Source organism: Taeniopygia guttata, chromosome 3 (genome assembly GCF_048771995.1).
Source record: "Taeniopygia guttata chromosome 3, bTaeGut7.mat, whole genome shotgun sequence".
In the NCBI taxonomy this organism is placed as follows: domain Eukaryota; kingdom Metazoa; phylum Chordata; class Aves; order Passeriformes; family Estrildidae; genus Taeniopygia; species Taeniopygia guttata.
Genome location: NC_133027.1, coordinates 54,262,508 through 54,275,386, shown reverse-complemented (window position 1 = coordinate 54,275,386; position 12,879 = coordinate 54,262,508). Strand labels below are relative to the sequence as shown.

The 12,879-nt window shown below is 40.8% G+C and overlaps 1 long non-coding RNA gene across 1 annotated transcript; it reads left to right on the top strand.

Moving 5' to 3' along the window:
- Positions 1-245: 245 nt before the first annotated feature.
- Positions 246-12,235, top strand: LOC116808034 (uncharacterized). Its single transcript, XR_004367330.3, has 2 exons — positions 246-858; positions 5,226-12,235. It is a non-coding gene; the product is annotated as an uncharacterized lncRNA (long non-coding RNA).
- The last annotated feature ends 644 nt before the right edge of the window (positions 12,236-12,879 follow it).

Below are 12,879 nucleotides of genomic sequence, written 5' to 3'. Positions count from 1 at the left end.
GGCTCAAATTTGCAGTTGTAGATTATTTGAATACATGCTAGATAGAGGGAAATCTTAAGAATATTTCAGAAAATTTCAGGAATAGTCCTTAAAAATTATTCTGGGTTTACATTTCTCAAAAGAATAATGTGAAAACAAGATTTAACTGTAACTTCCCTTGTCTTCTTTCCTGTTGAAGCAATTATTTACTTTTAATGTGTGAATAACTGCTATCAACAAGCTGCTCTGCAAATTTGATTTTTATTTGCTGCAGTACAGGTGAGTTTCTACTACTGTGTTCCTTTGCTAAACTCACCCATGTGCTGGCATTATTAGAGTTGGGCACAGAAGCCATTCCCCCTCACACTGCTTCTTGCTGTGCTTGCTCTCAGGAGTGACATTGTTTCTGATGGCTGGATGACTCCAACTCCATCTTAAAAGTCCCACTGAAATTTTGATTTTTTTTTTCTCTTGGGAGACATAAATATGAATTACATAAATAGGAATGAAGAACTCCAGAAATGATTAAATAATTTCGTTTCTATGCAAACAGGCCTTATGGGGGACATTTTTTAAACAGTAAACAGAATTCTTTCAAATTGATTTCTTGGGTGCACAGATTATTTAATTTCTAGTCTTCACCATCACACAGGTTTATTGCAATGTCCATAGGAATAAACAGCAGAACTGGAGATCCAGAGCCCTAACATGTCTTCTACCAACAAGGCAACTCTTCCTGTTCAAAAGGGACTCAAAGCACCTTTAATGCCTGCATGGAAGAAAGACACTTAACCAGAAGATTTTCTTGAGAGATAAAGAGGATGCAGATCCATACTGGAAGATGGAGAAGCCAAATCCAGTAACGTTCCATCTGTTCTGGTTAGTGACATACTTTCTTGGTTAGATAAGTAAATGTTTTACTTGATAGACACCCTAGGGTGGTATGGTTCATGCCAGTGGTTGGTTTGCCTCCTGCATATTTCAGCATGATGCATTGATGAGAGAAAACTCTCATTGGCAAACCAGAAGACAGCTTCTGAAATAGAGGATGAATCTCTGTTCATAAGAAGAGAAAACTCTCATTTGCTAATCTTTTAATTGCAAAAATCAGGCTAAATTCTCATTTAGTAATTTATTTTAAGGGCTCATCAGAAAGCCTGTCTACTAGCTTGGAAAGTTATGCCCCATCCAATTTGACTTTCCACAACTGTCACTGAAGGTGAAGTCTGTTTTCTGGAAGAAGAAAATATTTCTTCATTGAAGAATGAAGCTTCCAGGACTAGGGGAACAGCTGGAGTTCATTGATTTTTAACTTATGACAAACACTCCTCGTTATGTTTTGTAGTATGAAGTCAGTTTTTGTTACTTCCTGAGGAGAGAAAATGTTATGTTTGCTTTCCTGATTGGGCTGCAACAGTTTATTCACTTCCTAGGAATGCTGGTTCAGTACTTCTCTCTTTTTTTTTTTTTTTTTTTACCCAAACCGCTCAGGCAAAAATTTGGGAACATCCAAGGTTATTTTAAAGCAATTTGCACTCTGTATTTCATTATACTGTCTCCATACTGTCTCCATGAACTGCTTAGATTTCCAAGAGCATCCAAATGACAGTCATGGAATCATGTCTTCATTCTGTCAACCCATAAGCACAACAGTGCTCACGTACCCACACATACATTGCTAGGACTCATGGTTTGTGGTTGCAAAGTTGCTATGCTAATCTGAAGCAGGTTGTTTTTGCCTCTGCTTCTTTTCTGTAAAAACCCAGCACCACAATGTGACATGGATGTGCTCTGGAGCGCAGTGCTAGCACAAGGCACAGCTCTGCTGGCAAAGCAAGCGCTGGTGCCTTGAAATGAACCTGAAATTGATGACTGGGATTTCCATTTTCCACCAAGGTGCTCAGATGCCATTAGACATGAGGAAAAAAACTTTTTAAAGATTTAAAGATTTAAACCCCGTGAATCTGCAGGAATTTCAATTAGCTATGCTGCCATGGCACAACTGTACTGTGGCTGGTTTCAGTGGTTTATTATTAAAGCCAGAGGAAGCACTGTCAGGTGTAGAGCTAGGCAGTCTGTTAAACCTATTGCTGAACAAATTAATGGAAAGCTTAATGAAAAATACTTTGCTTAAGAGCCCTTTTTAAAGAGATTGATTTGGCATGGGCCGGATTTTTTTTAACCAATACATTGTAAAACTGCAGTATGCCCCATCTAGACACAAAACCAGAGTTTTTTGACTGAGTTTTCCTTGGATTTTAGGGATTAATTCACGCTATCCCTTCTCCTCTTTCCTTCCCTGCCTCTCCCAAAAAACAGTTTGAAGAGCAATCTCAGTCTTAATTCAACTGAACAAACCAAATGTTTTAAGTAAATGTTGATCTGTAAACAACCCAATTCTTCCCCCTTGTGGCATTTCTCTAGAAAGAATCACAATTTGAAATGTTTATGATAAGTATTTTGCAAAGCTGACAAGTGCAAGCCCTTGTGTTACATTTGTGGCTACAGGCAGGGAGAGAGAGGACGACAGCAGAGGTCTGAGGCAGAATTTGGAGATGACTTGTGTCACTTTTGACATGAGCTCAGGGCACAGCAGTGCTGCACCTCCAGGTACAGTGGTGCCTGGCTGCACCAGCTGCCCGGCGGTGCATGGCCTGGTGGGCAGTGTCTGGCTCTGCTGAGTGGCTATTCTATTTCCAAGGGACTTGTGCTCTGCCAGTGGTACCATTTAACTGCATGCTGCCCCGGTGATGGCTGGAGTCAGCCAAGGTAGCACGTCCCTGCAGAGAAGAGTCACTCCTCTGCAGTGCCTGATAAACAACCTGCTCTTCTTGCCCTCGTCCCTCGACACTCATTTAAACAGAACCCGCCGAGGACTTCTGCCATTTGATGTGCTGTCAAAGCAGTGAAGGTTTGGTTCCCCACAGGAGATCATGCATTCCTATGACTCGGTGCAGCAATGGCAGACGATGATGCTTTCAATGTGCCATTGCAGAGCAGAGAGCAAGTTTCAGAGAAACTGCAAGTGAATTTCAGGACATAATACCATGTCATTCATTTTATGAAGTTATCAAAATATAACTTGGGGAAGGGTTTTTCTCACCACTGCTTTTCCTGTAAGGACTTGGAGCAATAAATCTGTGTAGCAAATAGCTCTGCTTCTCCACATTTATCCTCATTGTTTAATGCTAACTCCCTGCCCCAATATCTTGCTTTTGAGCAAGATTTGAGCTTTTTTTTTAGGTTTGTAATGAAAAAGAAAACAGACTTCCTGGAAAGAGGGGAGGGGAATTGCTCTTTGTTCGTGACACAGAAACTCCTGTTTGAAGCTCTGATCCTTCACCCCCAGCACATCTTTGAGGCTTGTGAGCCACTGAAAAGTCTCTTGTAGACTTCACTGGATCATTGGGTAGCTGATATAATAACTACCAGGTGTTACAAATGGGGCATCGAGTAATTTAACAGTGGGAAAGTACTTCGGCCATTAAAGTCTTTGCAACACCTTTAACTAAGGCAGAGCTGAATAGCATCTGCACATTTTTACAGTTTTCTTTCATGTCACACTGCAGACAAGGTAAGGGGCACACATTTCCACCACAATTTTTCCTCCTCAGAAAATCAGAGCCTAAGTCTACTTTTGATGTGAAAAAAACCTAAAAAACACCCAAAATAACAGAAAACCCTCCACTTTTCAATCTGTTTCAAAATCTTGGCCTGGAGAGTCCCTACAGATTTGTGCTGCAGTAAACCAGCACTTTTATTTTTCATTCTGAGTCTTAAAATAGCAACAATCTCCTATTTAATTTCCCTAGTAACTGTATGGAAGAGAATAGAGTATTCCCTGGCATAGATCTGCAGAGCAATAACTGAATTTCATTATGAGCAATTTCAAAATATTATCTGTTTTCATCACTGCAGGATATTTTTTCCTTAAGTCTCTCAAAAAACCCTGCCCATAATCAAGTCTTCTTACACAATCCTATTTGTTCTCACACAGGCTCTGATGTATTTGACTACCATGCTGGTCAGATCCATTGGTCTGCTGTTTTTCAGCATTACAGCTACACAGTGTTCATAAGTCTGAAATGCACTTTGTAGCTGCTATGTTTTGGTGGAAGTCTCAGGTCATTAACTGAATACAGCTGAGGACTCAGAGGAACTGGCCCCAACATTGCAGCTTGGAAAATTTCAGCTTAAAATGACAGACATATGGGTTCTACACAAAACACATTAGAAAACTGGCATTTTTGGTCACCTTGTATGGTCAAATCACTTAGACATAATGAGGAGATTGATCACTAAGGGAAAAGCTAAGGCTGGACTGAGGTAGTGCAGTTCAGGATGGTGGAAGCAGCTGCTCAAACCATGGTCATTTTGCAAATCCCTCATAAAAGTCAACTTTTTCAGGGTAATACAGCGCCAGTTTCCCTGTGCTATTGATCAAAGTTGGTCACCTTGTCTATGTATTACCTTGGAAAAGCAGTTCATGGTCAGCAGGCAGCTGATTCCTTCCCACAACTGGACTGGGAAACAGACTCCTGTGAGACAGCTGAAAACACATTTCATGGAACATGTGTTAGAATATCATTATCTCCAGTAAGATGGAGACATATCTGCTTCTATCTGATGTCTGTGTCCATGCCTTTTAATAATTATGGTGATGTAGCTTCTGTTGCCTGTCTGTGATGGTGTGAGTGGAGGCAGGCCAGCTGCAGGGGTGATAATGGATTATTAGATTACAGAGATACAGCTGGCAGAGTACAGCTGTACATAAGCTTTGTAGGGCAGCCACAGTTTGCAGTTTGGGACACTGTGGCTGAAGTTTAGGATATAGCATCATACATTCCTTGCTCACAGTGATATGCTTTCAAATGTGTGGTTTTATCCTTCTGTAGCACAGCATACTCAAGAAGGCTCTTGTTACTGGACACTTGCTTATAAACTCTTGAGCCCAGGACAGAGGGAACTACCTCATCTGACCACCTGACAAAACAAAGCTTGCATTTCACCCACTTATCCCCACACTCAGTGTAGCTATTTGAGAACTTGATTGGGAGATATTTGAATCAAATATACATGAAGAGATAAAAAACCCACTGGTTCTCTTGGCATTTATTCCCACGGTTAATTCCCCACTCTACCCCCATGCTTAAAAAATTATTTGTATTTTCTCACCTAAAAACATGAAGGATTTTTCACATGGCATAAACTAGTTCATATTAGTTCACACCATGACTTTTTCTCAGCAGGCACAAAGGAAGCTGGTACCTCCTCCTGGTGCAAGCATGAGGATGACAGAACTGAGCCAAGGCATAGGTGATGCACAAGCCTCAGCCTGGCTTCTGTGTGACTCCCCTGGTGCAGGCACCTGCTGCTGGTGTGGGCTGCCTGCCTCGCCTGCTCAACACCCTGTCCCTAGGGACCTGCCTGTCAGTGCAATTGCTCTGGCATCTCTGCTGCTGAAAGGGTGGACACCCCTCACAGACAGGTGAATGCAGCAGTAAATGAGGAGCTGAGGTCTCTTCCTATCAACAAGCTGCAACTCCGGAAGTCTCTACTCCAAGGCAAGCTTCAGGTACAAGGCTTCATGCTATTTACTTCTTGAAGTGGTCGATGTGTTGTCTTCCCTGAAGCTGTATCACAAACAGCAACATGGTGCCAGTTATGATATCCTATGTTCCTCCATCTTGCTGCAAAAATTTGGTTTCCCCATTTGTCTGACCCTACAGGGAATTCGAACTGACTTACTATTGTAGAAATACTGTATTTCTGCTTTGTTTTGCTGAAGTATCACTCAGTTACTTTGGGAGTGCATATAACTACTAATAATGAATAATAATATTGTTCAATCTGAAAGAAATGCTGAGATGACTGGAAGCTCCTTCATTATTTCTTTGAAAGCAAAACCCATGATTGTCCCAGACCAGGTCATGGTAGTTCCAGATAACAGCAGGAGTACCACAGCCTGCAGCCTCTGTTTCTGGCCCTCATGAGCTGTGGGTAGTCATGCTGGAAGCTCACACCCATCTGCCATGGCTGCAGTGGCTCCTTCTGGGAAAGAGAGGGCAATTTCATCTCTGTTCTGGGGCAAATGTAGGCTGAATCACATGGTACATGTTCCTGTGAATCACACTGTTTCTATAACTTTCAAGTTCCTGGGGCTAAGAACTGCACCTCATTGCATTTTCCTCTAGAAAATCAGTGCAGCACCTGAATGTGAGGCTAAAGGATGTGCCTGAACAGTAATTCTGTGTCTCCTCTCAGCACTCACCCTTAATCCAAGAGGGGCAGGCTAAGGTGGTCCTGCTGCTAAAGCTGCCATTCTTGTTTTATGTTGAGGCAAGGCTATGTAGAGTAGGTACCCCAAGATTATCAAAATATGCCAATATTTCAAGGAGCATGGGAGGTCAAACTGGGCCAATATAATTTGTTGACCTCTATCTATGTTTCTTTTCCAGCTGGGTCACTATGAATTGTTACATGCTAGAGAAATTTATCTTGGTTTTCTTACCCAAGCCTCAGTAAATGGATTATGACCTCTGTCTTATAGCTGTCACAGACAGGATGACACTTGGGCATTGATATATGACGTAAACAGTGTCTACCTATCAGCACAAGTCCTGTAGCTGAGACCACAAAAAGTATGTCCACAACAAGGGATCATTTGTTTTGTGCCAAAATTGTTGACCAGACAATACCATCTTTGCAAACAGATTTGATTGTCTCCAGTCTTGGTGAGACCAAGGAAGCAATCTGTGCACAGCACTTCATCCGTCCTCTTCCGCTCATCTTCTTTTTTGTTTCTCTCCTGACACGTCCCTTCTGCTTTCATTGTATAAACTTGCCATTGTTATTAATGCCTTGCTCCTTGCTCCTTCCTGCTTTGACTTAATAAGGCAAGAAGAGAGAAGCAGCCCCCACTAAAGAAATAAATATTATTAATACATGGGTATGAAAACTACACTCTTCCTGGGTTGTAGGCTACCACATTGTCATTGTGTTCCTGGGAGAGACAGAAAAGACAGCTAAAGTCCTTAAACTACCCATATCATATAAGCTATAATATCCTCAAAAGTGTGCCAAGGAGTCCCAAGTACCTTGGGCAGATGAACCTGTTCCAGCAATAAATTTCTTGTCTGAGCTCATCCTGCTTGCAAGGTGACAGGGATGTGTGCAGTCCTTTGATGCAGTGCAGGCCTTAAGTGTGTAAGCGTGGTGTCAGAGGACAACTATATTTACCACAAATGCTGCCTGTGTAGGAAAAAATGGAGGCTTTCCCTGATGTGAACTGCTGTGAGCTACAAGTTTCCATGTATCAGACTGAGTGCGCCTGGAAAGGGTTCTCAGAGCATAGGACAGTGCAAATAAAATGTCAAAAAGACTTTGATATACTGGAGAACAAGAAAAGCAGGAAATGTTTTATACATAAGAAATGTTTTCAGTTTAAATTTCCAAACATGTCATATAATTGTGTAAGATTTTCAATTTTTAATTTTTAAAGTTCATTTTATTCCTTTAGCATTCTTAAAAATGTGATCCAAATTCTTCAGATCTGAAGAATCCAGATAAATAAGTATGTGTGAACATCCCTTTTTTTCAACTATGATTTTTATCCTGAAAATTATGCTGTTTGCACAGCAGTCACTTCCCTTACAGTTTCTGAACCTTTTGTTTTATGTCAGCCAAGTCTGACGGGGTCTCCAGGTCTCAAAGATATTCAGATTCGGAAAGTTCCGGACAAATCAGCTAAGTGGACTCAAATGAATTCTTCTTCCAGGGAAATTTAAGTAAAATAACTGTTACTTCCTCTTTCCAGCATGGGTCACCCACTGCATCAGAAGCCAGGCAGCATGCATATTGGAGTTTGCTGTCTCTGCCTTGGGGTGGCCAATGGGGAATGTTATGCTGTTGGAAGGAGTTAGATGAGCCACCAGGCAGACACAAATCCATAGGAAATTACATCTCCTTGTTTTTCTTGCTCCCAGGAAAAAAATGTCCAGACAGTCCCAGTACTGAGTCTCCCGGCTTGGAGGGCATAATGAATGTTGGTCTTGCTGTAGTCCATCATCCTTTCTCTCCAAACAGCCTTAAATATACATTATGATTAGTAAATTAATGGAATTTTTGTGCTGTTTGAACTAGTATTGATTGGTATTGATTCCACTCCAAAAGCAATATGAGACACAGTAGTGTATCAGGGACCTGGAAAGTCCCAGATTGTTATGTGTTGGAAGGGCACAATAGGAAGAGGAATGAGCTCATATGGCCGCTACTACAGAAAAAAAAAATGGAGAAACACTTCTAGTGTTTTCTACTTTTTATTTTTCATGTTTGATAAAAGATGAGTCCTGAAAAAAGTTCTCTTGAAATAAATGTTCCCAGGCTATTCTATTTTCTAGTGTGGAAGAGCTTATTAACATTATCTTGTATTGGCAAAGGACTTGCAAGTTACAACAGGATCGATTTTTAGCTGCAGCATAGAAAAAGCCTTTATCTCTTCTGAGAAACCTTTGTGAGAAGAAATGGCTCAGCCAGCAGTCAGTCCTGGTTCTGGAGCCAGGTGCTACTGCAGGGACCCACCGTCAGCGGCACTAGAGCCCACCTACAGATGGGATCAGCCAGCCACTACTGTATCTTTTTGATGGAATTTTTTTTCCACCTTCCTTTCAAAGACCTGTACCACATGCATTTCAGGTGGTAGTTCAGCCTCTCTTCTACTTGGTAAAGGATTTGTTGTTGTAGCTGTTTGACAAACAGCTGAGATGCACCAGGGAACAATACAGGAGAGACCAAAGTGCTGTGGAGTGGCATAAACACATGCAAGCATTAATGCTACTTAAGGAAGACTATGACCTTGCAGTGACCTGGCAGGTGACAGACAGAGCCTGTCTCATGAACTGTATCCAGACAAATTTCCCGGTTCACTTTTTCTCTGTTGCCTAATCCTTCTCAATGACACTTGGAGCAAAGTAGCTGTTCTGAGACTCCCAAACAGTTGCAGACATGTTGGGTGCCAGGGCCCCAGGCAGGATTTTAAACCACCTAGAGCTTGAGGTGAGACTACTACACCATGCAGGACCTTTGTGCCGAATCTCTGGGAAGATTAATTTCTGCTATTTTTATTTGCAATGCGGTTGTTTTGGGTTTTGTTTGTTTTTTAATATGAGATTATGCTTCCTAGCCATCTCTTTCTGCTTGGATGAGAAACAGCAAATGGAATGCTGCACAGCACACCACATGGCCACAAATGTCTGATCACAGTCAATGAACAATAATACCAATATCTAGTGTTAGAAAACACACCGTAGAGAATGTCTGTTTAGTCATCCATCCATCATTCTGCAAAGGAAAAGGGGAGGTAAAAGGAAAGGCAAGAGAGGCTCCCCTTTAGTACACATGCAACACACACACACAACTTGCCAGCTGCCCTTCAAGGTGATTGATGCTAACAAGTGTAAAGAGAAGACCTCTGGAAATGACGACATGGTACCTCATCACCAGCTTTATATGAATAGAAAAATAAATTTGCATTAAATAAATCATTAACTGTGATTAATTCATTTGATTTAGCAGTTAAAAGCTTGTACCCTTTGTTTTCTTGTATATTGCTGGGACATACATGTTGTTGAAGCACCAGAAAGCAGAAAGAAGTTCTGTAATGATTCAGGCTTTTTGTTAATATTTCAAATCCTATTTTATTCACATGTATCTGAAAGATGGTAAGAGAGATGATAAAATTGACTAAGCATTCCTTTCTTTATGCTATTTCTTGTCAGGGTAGGCTGGCCATATTTTCAGATCACAGCAGTCCCAAAATAAAGGTGTCTGACTGTACAACCACATTATGCACAGCCAATGCAAGCATGAGCAGTCCTGCCTCAGGGACACAGTGTAAATTTACACTTATGCTGACTCTAGACTGCCGTCCCCTGGTAACCTTGGATAGTCCAGGGATTTTGCACCCCTGTTTCTTCAGGCCAGCTGGCAACATACACTTACCTAGAGCAAGTTGAATAAAATAAGATTTGACTGCTCTGTGAAAGAAAACGTAGTATGAGCAATAGGGTGACTCAAAGTTATCAGTATTCCACTGTTATTTATGTTAGGTGTTATTTCAGGCTGTATTTATTTATTTAAAAAACCCCAAACACTTAACTGATAGGTTTGTATGCTGTTTGTCCTGTTACATTGTATTGACATGGGTAATTGGGCCAGGACAGGAAACACCAGTACACAACAAAAATCTCTAGAGGTTTATTTCACTTTCAAATCTCTCTACATTTGCTTTTAGCTTTGAACTAAACCACAAAAGCAGTAAATTTTGAAAATGTAAAAAAGAGCAATGGGTTAGAACTTTAAGGCTGTACAGGATTATGCTTTCAATGAGGAAAAGTGCAGGGCCTGGTTAATGTTTAAAGGCTTTAAGAATAGTAGACACTGAATTTTTTTTCTGTGAAAACAAAGAAAGATATACAAACACATATTTTTACAATGGTTAAAAGATGTTGGCATGTAGATATAAATCAATTTAGCCTAATTAACTACTTCAGAAACATGACCACAGCTATCAACTGATCATTAATATTATTAAAATACTCAGATTTAATACTATGAAATCTCATGTGAGAGTCAGAAGTTTCTTTTTTTGATAACTTCTTTTACCACTACAATATTTTCATGTGCTTTGGTCTTTTATTTAACGTTAGCTAATATAGGATGAGCTCTAAGCTGGTCCATTTTCCCATATAAAGTCCAGTAGCCCTGGTGAACCCGGTGTCATAGGATTCAGCAAGCAGCTTTCCCCCAGCCCAGATGACAAGCTCATTATCCATCTTTCTAAATATTTCAGCTGTGGAAGTGATACACTTATGTAACATGTACTTGAGAAAAATAAAACCATCTCTGCTTTTAAAGAGAAATGCTCGGCACCTCCTGCCACCACTTAATTCTCACAATTTCTTCTTTCTCTATAAAGTGTAAACTAGAAAAATATCATGAGTGAAAAATAGTGATGACCAGGAAATATGAAATAGAAACAAAATGGCAGATGAGAACAGGGGATAATGCTACCTTAAAGAGATACCTAAAAATATTCCAGTTCTTCTCATTTAGCAACAACCCTCATATCACATCACAGCATTTTCCATTTTACCTGGAGCCACTATCTCTTCATGTAAATGGGATCATTAGAACAATGTATTAAACAAAACAAACACCAATTCAGTGTTTCTGTAACCAGCAACCATAGGAACTGCAGCTGGCAGTCAGTGTGTCACCCACCCATGCCCCAGTGCCCGAAATGGCTGCAGGACTTGTGCCCCCACAGGTGCATGGTTTCCATGCACAACAGTTGCTTCTCTAGCATTGCAGATACAGGGGATTCTTTCCAATGGCCAGACTTGAAGAGGTCAGCCCTGAATCGAGGGTTTGTCTCTGCTATAGCTGCAGAGATGTAGCTGCTGTGAGGATGAAGATGTTGCAATGGATGGTGCCTGCAGCAGTGTTCTCAGCCATGTGCTTGGTGGAAACACAGAAATGCTAAAGACTGAAATCTACTGCCAGATCTTTGCACAGTTTCTCATACATGGACCTCCTGCAGAAGTATCTAGGTACAAAAGTGCCAGTGTAGACCAGGATTTTATGTTACAGCTATTGATAATAACTGGAACTGCTCTTCCAAAAGCTCTAATGCACTGGGAGGCAAGAAGGAATGTGGTTTGGCAGGCAGAGTGGGCCTGATTCAACCAACTGCTTATGTGTCACTGAAATCAATGGTGCTATTTAGGGGCTTAATTGCTTTGCTGAATCCAGGCCAAAGAGACAAAAAGGAAGATGGTTAAGCTGCAAAGCTTGGATATATATCTTAAATCTTGAACACTTATATCCTTTATCAATATTATGATTCTCCCCAATTCACAGTTGCTCAGAAAAGTTTCAAAGGAAACACATGCCTTACTTTTTGGCCCTGACTTAGCAAACATTTTGTTGTACCATTATTCATGTAGATGGTGCCATATTCTTAAGAACAGAAAGACACAAGTGAAGTGCCACAACAGGCTGTTTTTGCAGGTCAGAGCTGTATTTAATGTCTACAGCATTTAAGCATTCCTACCAAGGTTATACAACTGCTAGAGACATCTGGACCTAATACTGAAATGTTCCTATTGCAATCTGTGTGTGCGTGAATATTCTTGTGCCAAAATATTTATTTAAAACTGTCTTTAAAAGAAAGAACAATAAATTCAAGGAGTTATAATTATTTTCAGTTGTTTTTCTTTCAATAACAAACACACCTCAGACAAATAAAAATGAACTGTTTCAATACCAGTGTTTAAATAATGCTTTTACTCACTGGTTAGTCAGTATCCATAAAGAATGGCTGCATTTGCCCTAATTAATGTCCCATTTCCAGGAAAGGCTTTAATTAACATCTGACATTTAAGCAGCACCACAATGTGGTGTGCAATTATCACCTGGCCTACTTTGGTGTGATTCAAATGCTCTTGGAGAAAAAGATGCTATTTTTTTCTCTGAAAGTTTTCTAGAATGGAATAGCAACAGAGACCTAAGGAAATGAAGGAAAGAAAGCCAGATCTTCAAAGAGATTTAGGGTGGAGTTTTCCAGTACAATTCCTAGCCATCCCAGTGGCTGGTTTCCCCCCAAAAGAGGGGACCCACTCAGCTTTGCCCTAGACCATGCATTTCTAACCCACTTCCTCTCCCCAAAATGGCAAAGCCCTGAGTGCCATTGGGAGAGTCAGAACTAATAATACAATTGAGACCATTTGATAACTCAATGCTGCTAAAACAGGATGGTCTTCCTCCTCTAGTTTTCTTCATCTTCTTTCCCCTGCTTTGTGTCCCTCCGGGCTCCACCAGAAGCAAGCCAAGCTGGCTCAA